The following is an 11,836-nucleotide window of genomic DNA, read 5'->3' on the forward strand; positions in this document are numbered from 1 at the left end:
TGTGACTTACTGCTAAATCACATTTTTGTTATAGCTCACAAATATGAATCTTTACCTATTTGTCTGCTGGTAGGGATTTTAATCTCATGGATCTCAGCTTTGGTTAAAACTAAAAATATACATTATCCAGACTTGATGCAGGCACAGAATTGGCTTTAATTCACATTCTTTTGCTTTGGGAGAGCTGCAGAAATAGGGCCTTCACTCAGGGGTGATGCTGTTTTAGAAAAGAGAAAGGACAGGCTGTAGATCGTTGTCTAAAGTGGGGTTTTTATGTTAAGAGAAAGCCATGTATAGGCTGGAGCAGATGAGAAGGAATCACAGTAACTTTTTTTTCTGCAAAAGGAACAAGACAGAGTGAGAGCCTGCCATAGTCTTTTGAGTACCAGTAAAGTATGGATTTTAAATATCTTTAGATAATTGCAGAAATTAGGAAAACAATTTTTATTTTATTTTATTTTTTTTAATTTTTTTTTTCGGGCGGGAGCGTGGGTGGGCTGAGCGGGCCGTTGCCCGTGATTCGGCCGGCTGTGCCACACCACCGCGCGCCCCCGCCTGGAAAACAATTTTTAAAACGAAGGCATACATAAATAAATTTTGGTATATCCATATGTTGGAATGCCATGCAGATGTTAAAAACATGTTTTCAAAATATTAAATAACATGGGGAAATGATCATTATAAACTGTAGATTCTTTATTGCTATCAAGCAGGAATCAATCTTATTCTTTCCAACCTCTGTATTCCTCATGCCATTTCCTCCCCACCCCCAGTATAAATAGGAGCATAACGGAAGAAAGGTTTTAAGACAGATGCATAGACAATGAATTTTAAAGCCAAAAGGGATTTTAGCCATCATTTAGTCAAAATTCATCATTTTGCAAAGGAAACTGACACCAGAAAATTAAACATCTTACCAAAGATCTCAGTATCAGCATTGCTACTTGCTAAAACCTGGGTTTCCTTGCTCCCCAAATTTGGCACATTTTAAAGGTGGCTCAGTGGTAAAGAATCCACCTGCCAATGCAGGAGACGTGGGTTTGATCCGAGTTGGGAAGATTCCCCTGGAGAAGGAAATGGCAGCCCACTCTAGTATTCTTGTCTAGAAAATTCCATGGACAGAGGAACCTTGCAGGCTACAGTCCATGGGGTCACACAGAGGCAGACACAACTGAGTGACTGAGCACATACACACACCTTCTACTGTAACATGCTACAACTGAGGTAGGGTCAGACCAGATACTTTTGGCAAGGGAATGTGCAGGGTACAAGGGAATGAGTCATAAAATAACTAAAATATTTTAAATAAGATGAGTCATAAATAAGAGTCAAAATATCTGTAGAGATCCATTTCTTAATAATTCTAAATCTTCAATTTTTTTCTTAGTACTGCTTTAAAATTTTTTGGGGGTAGTACCCAGATCACTTCTTTGTCTCACAGGAATAATACTGGGTAACAGAAGCGACTAGATTACAACTTATGACCTTTACTTATTCATTTGCTTTTGCCTGTCTCTTCCACTAGGATATTATCTTCCAGGAAGGCAGGCCTGTATCTTTTTGCTCCCTCCTAGCAAGTGTTTGACATATAAAAGATGTTCAGTAAGTATTGAACATCTTTAATTAGTCGAGTGAATTAATAAATGGTAGTACTAAAAAGCAGTACTCCTTATTTACTTTGATTTCTTCTGGAGGTTTTTCCAAATTTTGTGATTCCTTCACCACTGTAAATTAATTTTAGAATTGGGTGAATGTGCCCCATTCATAGCTCTGCATTTCAGTCTAGTACCATTGAACTGTTTTATAACAGTTTATAAGATTTGGTACTCTTAAACACTTGTGCCAAATTTGCTATATTTGAGAATGACCATGATCTGTAATTTTATTTAGGTTTTTATCCTCAGATGCATGTGTACACTTATACCATGAATTAGTGGTGTACATGTGAGATTAACCTGATGAGTCTGGAGGCAGCACTGTTGGGAGAGCATATTTGGAAATTAGGAAAAAAGAAATGCTAATACCGTGAAAAATAGAAGCATTAGGCTGAAAGAAGTAAACATTTAAACTCCTATCTCAAATTACGTGTAAATTTTAAATCTGATGAAAAGAAGTAAATAATTTTTTGAAGAGTGGATTTTTCCTTAAAGGTAAGATATTAAAAACAAAGCAAAACAAAAACACTGAGCCTAAATTTAAATATTAATCTCAGTTTTAAAAGGTAGGCCTCATACATTTTTCACTCAGGCTTATTTTCAATATACATGTATGTAGAGAATTAAGAGATTTTTTTTTTTAACAGCAAAATTTTTACAGATGAAGAAGCCTAAAAATGTTGGCCATGTAGTCTATTTCTAAGAATTGATCCTAATTTAGGATATAATCTGAAATGCTAAAATGTACTTATGCATAAAAAGTTCACAGCAACATTATTTATAAGTAAGGAAAATAGTGTAAGTGACCACCTAAGGAAACCGTGCTCCACACAAGGATCTTTATGCAGCCATTGAAAATGTTTTTAAAGAGTTTTAAATGACTTGGGGAAGCATTTCTGATAAATTGTTATGAAAAAAGTCAGTGACTGAGGAAAACAGTTTAAACTTCATATGCTTAAAAAACTTCATGGAAATATGTCAACTGTAAGTCAGTTACCTTTAAATAAAGGAATTATTGGTTGTTTTATCTATATTTTCCTAAAATAAAGAAAAAATATTTTTTCTTTAAATATAATTTCAAATTTTTATTTACTTGTACTACTTTTATAATCAGAAAAAGAAACCTATGACTTGGCATAGATATGTGTTTATGTCCCAGTGATATGTTTTCAGTATCATCACATGAGTGTAAATATTGTTGCCAGAAGAAAAGTTTGATATTACTTAAATCCAAATAATGGAGTTTCCAAAACAAACACGGATACATATCCTATAACTTGTAAAATTATAGTGGTTTAGTATAATTTACTAGTTATTTCAACATAGCAGGCTCTCAGTATGTTTGCTGATGATATGGTTAGAGAAGGGACACCTCAATTAATTTATCAAGTTCCTTGAATCTGTCAGTTAGCAACTCTCCCACCAAGAGATTAATGATACAGTCTGGTGTCAAAAAGCTGTCCATAAAATCTCCCTTAGTTTGTGTGGTGCACTTTTGCAAAGTATTATTTTGTACTTCAAAAAGAACAGCCTCTTAAGTGCTAATTTTTTACAGACACAAAGGGAGAAAAATTGGTTCTTACTTTGTTTATATTGGCTAGTTATGAGTTTCAAGTAAGATTCTGTGATCTGACACCACCAGTAAAAAAGGTTTCTTGTGGAAATAACTGGCGACAATACCTACCTCGTAGGGTTGTTATAGTTAGAAATCATGTGTGTGAATGCCCAGTATAGTACACGGCTCACAGGCATTCAGTAAACAGTGGCTGTTATAAGATGACAATATGTAATATTACTATGATTTCTTTTGTCACATTACTATATATAGGGTGAATTGAAAAAAACATGAAGTGCAGTCTACTTAAAAACATTATAGCCTTGCAGATAAAGATGGGGGAGTGAAGGCAGATCACAAAATACTCCTCCCCAAATACTTGATAAAACAGTTTGTGCAAAAGAAAGAACAATAAAAACTCCTTTAAAAGCATTACCAGAAGCAGCAAGAAAAAGAAAATGTCTACTACCTAAGCCAGTGAAGGCCGAAGTAATACTATCATTTCAAAATAAATAAATTTGGAACTGCAAGAAATGAAGTAAGCATGGTTGGAAATCAGAATCACCAAAACCAGACTGGCAGCTGCAGCACATCCCCTAGTCAGTTCATCAAGATGATGATGCCGCGTCTCCTCTCTCCTACACCTCCCACATTTCCCTGCTCCTCACTTCACACTCTGATTTTATTGATAAATAGAAGCTCTCACAAGAGAAACTCATCTTTCCCACACTCTATCAACCTGCCTTCATCAGTACTCATATAAACTCTCTCTTCTTTTGTAAAGGGTTAGCTAGCCCTGCTCTTAACTAAGGCAAGCCCCTCCACTCGTGTCCTGAAGCCCACCCGTTCTTACATAGTCAAGGACTGTGTTCTGTGATTATCCCCTCCATCTCCTGCATCCTCAGTTTCTCTCTCTTTATTGGATTCTTCCAGTCAGTACTTCCCTGGTGGCTCCGTGGTAGAGAATCCACCTGCAATGCAGGAGACACAGGTTCGATCCTTGTCAGGAAGATGCCCTGGAGAAGGAACTGGCAACGCACTCCAGTGTTCCTGCCTGGGAAATCCCATGGACAGAGGAGCCTGGCGGGTCCGAGAGTCACAAGAGTCGGACACAATTTAGTGACTAAACCACCACCACTTCCAAACATACTATACTACTTCCCCTTCTAAAAATATTATCACCCTAGATCTCATATCCCCCTCTGCTTTCATGGTGAGGAGGAGCCCATTTCTTCTGCTCTGCTTTATAGTAGACTTTTAAAGGTTGTCTGTACTTGCAGTTTCCACTTCCTCACTGTATATCTTCAACCCATACAAATTAGATTATTATGTCCACAGCTCCACCTAAACTATTCTTGTTGGTATCACCAATTACCTTCTTGCCAGATCATTTTCTTCTTCCCAAATGTTTGGGACTCCGAGGCATGCATATTCCTCACCCCCCTTTTTTTCTTCTCTATCAATATTCATTCCCTGCCCCTCCCTGAGTCATCTTATTCAGTTTTTCTGGTTTTAAAATGTTGTCTGTCTGTGTTTTCAGGACTCCTGAAATTTGTATTCTATCCTTAATACCTTTGTTGAGCTCCAAACTTATATCCAACTCCCTTCCCATGAACTCCACTCATATATCTAATAAGGACCTCAAAATTAATTCATTCAAAACAGACATGTTAGAGGTACAGAATGGGCTTGTGGACACGGGGTGGGGAAGGAGAGGGTGGGATGAATTGAGAGAGTAGCCTTGACATATATACACTACCATGTGTAAAACAGGTAGCTTGTGGGAAATACCAGCTTGGTGCTCTGATGACAGGGGTGCATGGGGGTGGAGGGTATGGAGGCAGGGGTGAGAGGGAGGCCCAAGAGGGAGGGGATATAGGTATAATTACAGCTGATTCATGTTATACAGCAGAAACCAACATAGCATTGTAAAGCACCTATCCTCCAATCAAAAACTGAAGAAATTAAAAAACAAAAGCAAAGGAATACAAAGATTAACGAATAAGAGATCTGAGTAGTCTAGTCTGGCTAAAGGAAATAGACTTGGGAAAAATGATAAATCTTGCATTTGTTTGTTATTTAAATAGTAAATTGGCAATAACATACTCAAACATACCGATTTTCTTCTCCCTCTCAATTTACTTCTCCCTGAGTTTTCCCATGTCAATAGATGGCATTATTTTCATCCAGTTGCTCAAGACAGAAACCTAGAGGTCATCCTGAATTCCTCTTTGTTGCAGTTATTAGACTGTTAACTTTTAGCAATAAACCCTTCCCTACTCCATTTTGTGCTGCTGTGGCTGGGACTCTGCAAGCTACATTTTTACTGTTTTCAGCTGAATTCTTGCTACAGTCTGTAAGAGGCATTAGATAAAAGACTAAAAGAAAGAAGACAGAAAAAGAACTTGCTCCTCCTCGTCGTTGACTTTCCATACCTGCCAGCATTGCCCATTGTATACCTTCACCCTAACAGCAGCAGTTAGCCCCAAATTTCAACGATCTTCCACTCTCCTGGAAGCAGCCTCAGCGTACCTCAGAGCTGACAGCAAGTGGGCAACACCTGCTACCCCAGGCCAGGGTTCCAGCTCTGAGTCCCTGCTCCTGGTTCCTGCGCATTCGTGCTCTAGCTAAGTTGCTTTAGTCGTGGCTGACTCTGTGCGACCCCATGGACTGTTCCCCCTCCAGGCTCCTCTGTCCATGGGGATTCTCCAGGCAAGAATACTGGATTGAGTTGCCGTGTCCTCCAGGGGCTCTTCCTGACCTAGGGATCAAATCCGCGTCTCTAAAGTCTCTTGTGTTGACAGGTGGGTTCTTTACCCTCGAGCCAGTTGGGAAGCTGGGTTCTAGTAACTTCAGGTCTTCCTCGGTTAATCCAGGACTAGATGACTTCCTGAAGTTATTACTCTCTTATCTTAGTGCTCCCCCTTTCCTTTTTCCATTAGACAACACTTGATCAATTTTTTATGCTCAATTTACTGTTGTTGAAATACTTAGCAAAAGCCAGAGTGCCTCCTCTAAAGCAGTGGTCCCCAACCTTTTTGGCATCAGGGACCAGTTTTGTGGAAGAGGATTTTTCCACAGACCGGAGGTGAGGGGCGGTTGGGGGATGATTCAAACTCATTACATTTATTGTGCACTTTATTTCTATTATTACTATATCAACTCCACCTTAGGCATTAGATCCCAGAGGTTGGGGACCCCTGCTCTAAAGCACATATGGTCCCCCTCTCCTTGTCACAGAACAAAATTCAGCCTCAGGCCTCCAGCCCCTTTTGTGACCTGGCCTGTCTGATTCTCTGATCTCATCTCTCACCAGTTTCTGATTTCTCATCTGGCTCTTATCATTCTGTCTTGAACACACTGTGTTTCCACCACGGGGCCTTTGCACTTGTTCGTCTCTGCCTCTGCATTGCCCAGATCGTTGCCTAGCTCACTGCCTGGCTTCATTCACGTTTATTCTCAAGTGTCATCTCAGAGAGACCTGCTCTCACTGCATTATCTAAAATGCATGATTCCTGCCCACAACTCTCCCTTTCCTCACCTGGGTTTCCTATTATGATCATTACCTGACTTTGTTATATTTATTTCTCCCTTCCCTATTTTCAAGTAAAAGCTCCTTTGCTTCATACTAAGGAAGGGATGTGATCTCATTTACCACTGATGCTGGCACTCAATACATTCCAGTCATCAAATGAATTTAATAGTGAATTGCAGTGAAAATTGGAAAGAAAAGTGGACCAAAGTAATTGCAAAGAAGACAGTATGCAACTGAGACAAAGACAGCACAATATAGCTGGATTCCACTCCCTGAGTACATAATGCAACAAATGAATCAGAAAAACCACTTAAAGATTAACAGAAGGAAAAAAAGATTAACAGAATTTCCACAAAATTATGAAAGAACTGAATATGCAGAATAAAATATTCAAAGAAAAAGGGACAAATATTCACTATCAGGGTATATACTGGTTAAGCTATTAACAATGAAGAATGAAGGAAGAACTCACTTCAGACCTCTAGGCTGAAAACTAAGTAACATATAAGAGGGAGGAAACCATGCTGGCCTTAGACTTCCTCTAAGCAATATTCAAAGCAAGAATGTTTATAGTTTTAAGGCAAAGCCAGCAGGACCCCAAACTATGATATCTACGTAAGTGTCACTCAGAAATTGACCAAGAAAGGCAAACAGCATCCATGAATCCCTGCTAGGAAAACAAGAACAAAACTACTTAATGAAGAGCAGATAAGTGAGGAATCAAAATTAGTAAGTAGGAATTAAGAATTGAGGTGTGTTGTGACCACTGGATTTTAAAATAGAGGTCATGACCAAATGACCAAAGGAAGTTAAGGTTACAAAACAGAAACATTAAAACCTTCACTTAAAATAATGACAAAAAAAATACATTTTTTCACAGCACATTATGTTTCGAAATTGGAAACATACAGATAAAAAAAATCTCCAAACTCTTAATTTTTTAAACTGGATATTTTTAGGAAATAAGATCTTTTGTTGCAAAGAAACATATGTTCTGGAAGTTCAGCAATTCCTTCAGCTTATCATAGTACTATCATATTCAAATAATTTTAAAATTTAATATTTAAAAAATTTAAAAATAGTGTACACATTCTCATCTTAAATAAGATTATCTTATTTGTATAAGTGCATAGAAATATGCCTGCCATGATGATCACTTAATACTGATGGTAAAATCTGGGATCTGAAGAGATTTAAAAATCTTCCTGTAACTTTCTATATTGTTTGAATTATTTATAAATGAACATGTATTGTTTTTATGAAACCAACAGAAACACTATCCTTAAAATACTATTATATGTAATACTGCACATATACTTAATACTACTGAACTGTACATGTTAAAATTGTTAAGATGGTAAATCTTATGTTATGTGTTTTTTTAACTGTATTTTTTTACCACAATTGAAAATAAAAAATATTGTTATAAAAGTTATGATATAAAATTGGTCCAGCCATTATGGCTTCCCAGATGGATTTTGACTATCCAAAGTTCTCCCCAAATCAACTTTTCCACCAAATATTACTCCTCAAGTTATACCCTTCACATAATACTCTGTATTTGCTTGTATCTTATCTGATTTAGTTTTATAAACAGAGATCATTCACTGGCAGATGTTGTTATAAATATGCAAAATAAAAAGATGCATGTAAAAAGTAACTATTGTATAACTATTAAATATCTTAGTGTTATAAGAATGTAACTGTGTCATTTGATTTATATATTTGGGAAGAAATCTTTTAATGATTTTTTCTGATGGTTAAAATATATGCTCATTTTAGAAAATGCAAAAAAAATAAGGTAAAAATTACCATAATTACATAATATACTTTGGTATATTTTCCCCCTAGCCCTTGAGGAGAGATAGTTTTATAACCTAAAAGATTTATCTGTACATTAAACATTAGCATTTCTCTGTGGTATTCAGTATTTTTAGTGGTTACAAAAATTCCATTAGATTGATGTACCTTGGTTTATTTTATCACTCCTTTACTATTGAATATTCAGATGGTCTCCTATCTATAGATACTGTCATAAACATATATAAATCTTTGATTTCATATCTGATTTTTTTTTTCAGGATTGGTTCCTGCAAGTGAAACTACTGTATCAAAGATTTGGACATTTTTGACTCCAGAAAGGTAATATAGTAATAGATGGGTGTGTAAATTACATTCTTAGTAACAGTTATTAGCACTTATTTTCAGTCTCTGCCAATCTGATGGAAAGACCCTTTCTGTAATTTACATAAAGTTGCATTTTGTTCATACACTCATATTAATAACTTTGCCATTTTAGGGACTTGCAGTTCTTTACAGAGCCTTGCCAAGATATTGAAGAAAATATATTTTGTTATTGGCTTTGGCAGCATTTAAGATAAATTATATTTTGAACACATAGAAAGGTGAGGAAAAAGTAACATAAAAAAGGATCCAAATTATTTTACTTAATAAAAAGTAAGATTGTATTTAATTTTCTTCTTTTTTTAGAAACAGGAAAGTTTTATTATGATTGTTTAAGAAGCTTAATAAATATATAAATTGATTTTCCATTATAGAAATGGAGAATACTGCTTCTTTTTACATTTCCATTAAATATATATGCAATCAATTATTTCTTGGGCACAAAGGAAGTGCAACACAGTACAAGAAAGGAAAAATTGTACAGGCCATATTCTGACCACAAAACAATGCTCTGTGATGACCTAGATGGCTGGGATTGGAGGTAGGGGTGGGGTGGAGGGAGGTCCAAGAGGGAAGAGACACATGTAGTCTTCAATTCTTAATGTAGTAGTAGAGCATTATTACTATCAACCAGCAACATCGTATTTATGGAAATCACATTGAATTTATTGCTTAAGGTGCCATTTTTACTATAGAACTTTTCAGAATGCTTTGAAATACTTAGTCTATAAGGTTAAGAAAAACATTCACTGGATAACTACTTTGAAATAATTTCCACAACCCTGCCTTCATTCAAGAGGCCTAGAAACAGACTGGCTCACTTCCAACTTCCTTACTTGTTATCTTTGCTATGAAGTCATTCTATAGATAGGTTAATAAGCATTCTGGCATACAGCAAAATTGCATCTGTAAAACTATATGGCACAGTTTGGCTGGGGTTGTTCCTCCTTTGGAACTGCATTACGTAATTTTAAAGTGTTTACTTAAGCTCCTTTGGGCTGCCTCCATGGTAGCTATGAAGTCACTGAGAATTAGCAACAGTTTGGGGCCTGATAACAAAGTCTATTAGTTTAATGTGAACACTGTCAATTTTCTTTTTTTATCATTGCTGTATAAGGAAGTTTAAAAACAAAGATATTGATTCATTTTATTTTTTAAAAGAGCTTGCTACTTCAAAATTATGAAATATAACACAAAGCAATCATAAATGTACATTTGCTCATTACCTAAATGTGCTTATTTTAAAACCTGTACATCATGAATTCACAGTGTGATTTTGACCCAATAGAACTATAAGTAATTATGCAAAATTACCAAAATGTATATAGAGCACAGCCTTTAGGAGAGTATGAATTATTAAAACAGCCTAAGTACTATTCCTTGTCTAAGTCATAAAGGAAGTTTTCTATGAGAACATCAAAGGTATATAAACTGTAATAATATCAGCTTTGGGAGAATTTAAAAAGATACCAGGTTATAAGAAAAGACTATTTTATCTTGATCGAGCAGAGAAAGGTATTTTCAGTTCCTTAGAGAACTCTTAAGCTCCTTTACCAACTGAATAATAGTATGTCATGAAGTTCAGGCAGTAGACATTGTAAAAGTGAAAGAAGAGCTATTCAAATCTTGTATGGTAATAATCAAGTTTTATATCACTTCAAGGAAACATGCAGATTCTTATACCCAAAATCTCAACCATCTCTTTAGAAGTACACTGAGTTTTATGAATCAACAAGCCCAAGTAAAAAAGATCCTGATATCTAAAAACATATAACCCTTTTTAAGAACTGTCATTCTGTCTTAATTATGTAACATGAATTTATTATAAAATTACTTAATGGAATAATCTCCATAGGCTTTGTCTTTTAAACTTTGAGAAGTCACTGAGAGTCTTGCCAATGATCTAGTAATGTCCAAAGTCAGGGACAGTTTAAGGAGGCAGTGGAAAAACTTCTAGGACCTGATCATCTCTTTGAAAAGTGCAGCCACTGGGAGTGTCCTACCTAGCTTTGGAGAGACAGGAGTCTGTATATGGAGGCCTGACCTGGAGGGGAGGGAATGGTCATGAAGGAGAAAAAGGGGGGAAGATGATGAGATTGCCCACTTAGACTGGCTCAATTAGCTTTGCTGTAATGATGAAATACTTGGGTTTTTATATTCCATTCTAATATCAAAAAAGGATATTTATTTGATTTGTTATGTTTAAACAGTTTTTATATGCAATGTATTGTTTAAATCTGTTTATCTGAAGTTAAAATGTGTGGTGATTTTAAACACATGGCAAATTCTTTGACGCTCTTCCCAGTAAAAGGCAGAGTCTGATTCTCCTTCTAGAATCTGTATGCCTTAAGTGATACGCCTCAGATGAACAGAATGTGATGGACAGGACTTGTAGGATTGGGTTCTACAGCTTCACTTGGCTCTCAGTCTTGGGACCCTGGGAACCCAGAGCCATGCTGTGAGGAAGCCCAGACCACAAGGAGTGGTCATGTGCAGGTGTTCTGGCTGAAAGCCCTATATAAGATCCTAGCCATCTGTGAGCAGGGATTGCTAGATGGGGAAGTGAACACCCCTTCAGATGATGCAAGCCTTCAGCCTATGAGCTGCCCCAGCTGACTCCCTGTGGACTAAAAAACAAGCAGTCTTGCAGAGCCCTGCCCATACTGCATATTCATGAGCAAGTCTTGTTTTTAAACTATTAGTTCTGGGGGTGGTTTGTTTTGTATCTGAGTCCCTGCTTCCATTAAATCTCTAGCTCAGGTTAGCTGTGACAACTGGGAAACCTTTCCCTTCACTTTTTGTTGTTTCCCTAGCCAGACTGAGATCTTAAGCCCTTCTGGGTACTAATTGTGTATGATTAAGTGTGGTTTTTGAAGGGCCATAAGAAACAAATACCACCCTTATGGG

At 36.6% G+C, this 11,836-nt stretch overlaps 1 long non-coding RNA gene across 2 annotated transcripts in view; it reads left to right on the forward strand.

Annotated features, from left to right (window-relative positions):
• Positions 1-9,455, forward strand: part of LOC122686549 — a 36,619-nt gene extending 27,164 nt beyond the window's left edge. For both annotated transcript variants that reach the window (XR_006338824.1, XR_006338822.1), the window contains exon 5: positions 8,827-9,455. This is a non-coding gene — a long non-coding RNA (uncharacterized LOC122686549). The remainder of the gene's footprint in view (positions 1-8,826) is intronic.
• The last annotated feature ends 2,381 nt before the right edge of the window (positions 9,456-11,836 follow it).

This window comes from Cervus elaphus, chromosome 30 (assembly GCF_910594005.1).
Source record: "Cervus elaphus chromosome 30, mCerEla1.1, whole genome shotgun sequence".
NCBI lineage: Eukaryota > Metazoa > Chordata > Mammalia > Artiodactyla > Cervidae > Cervus > Cervus elaphus.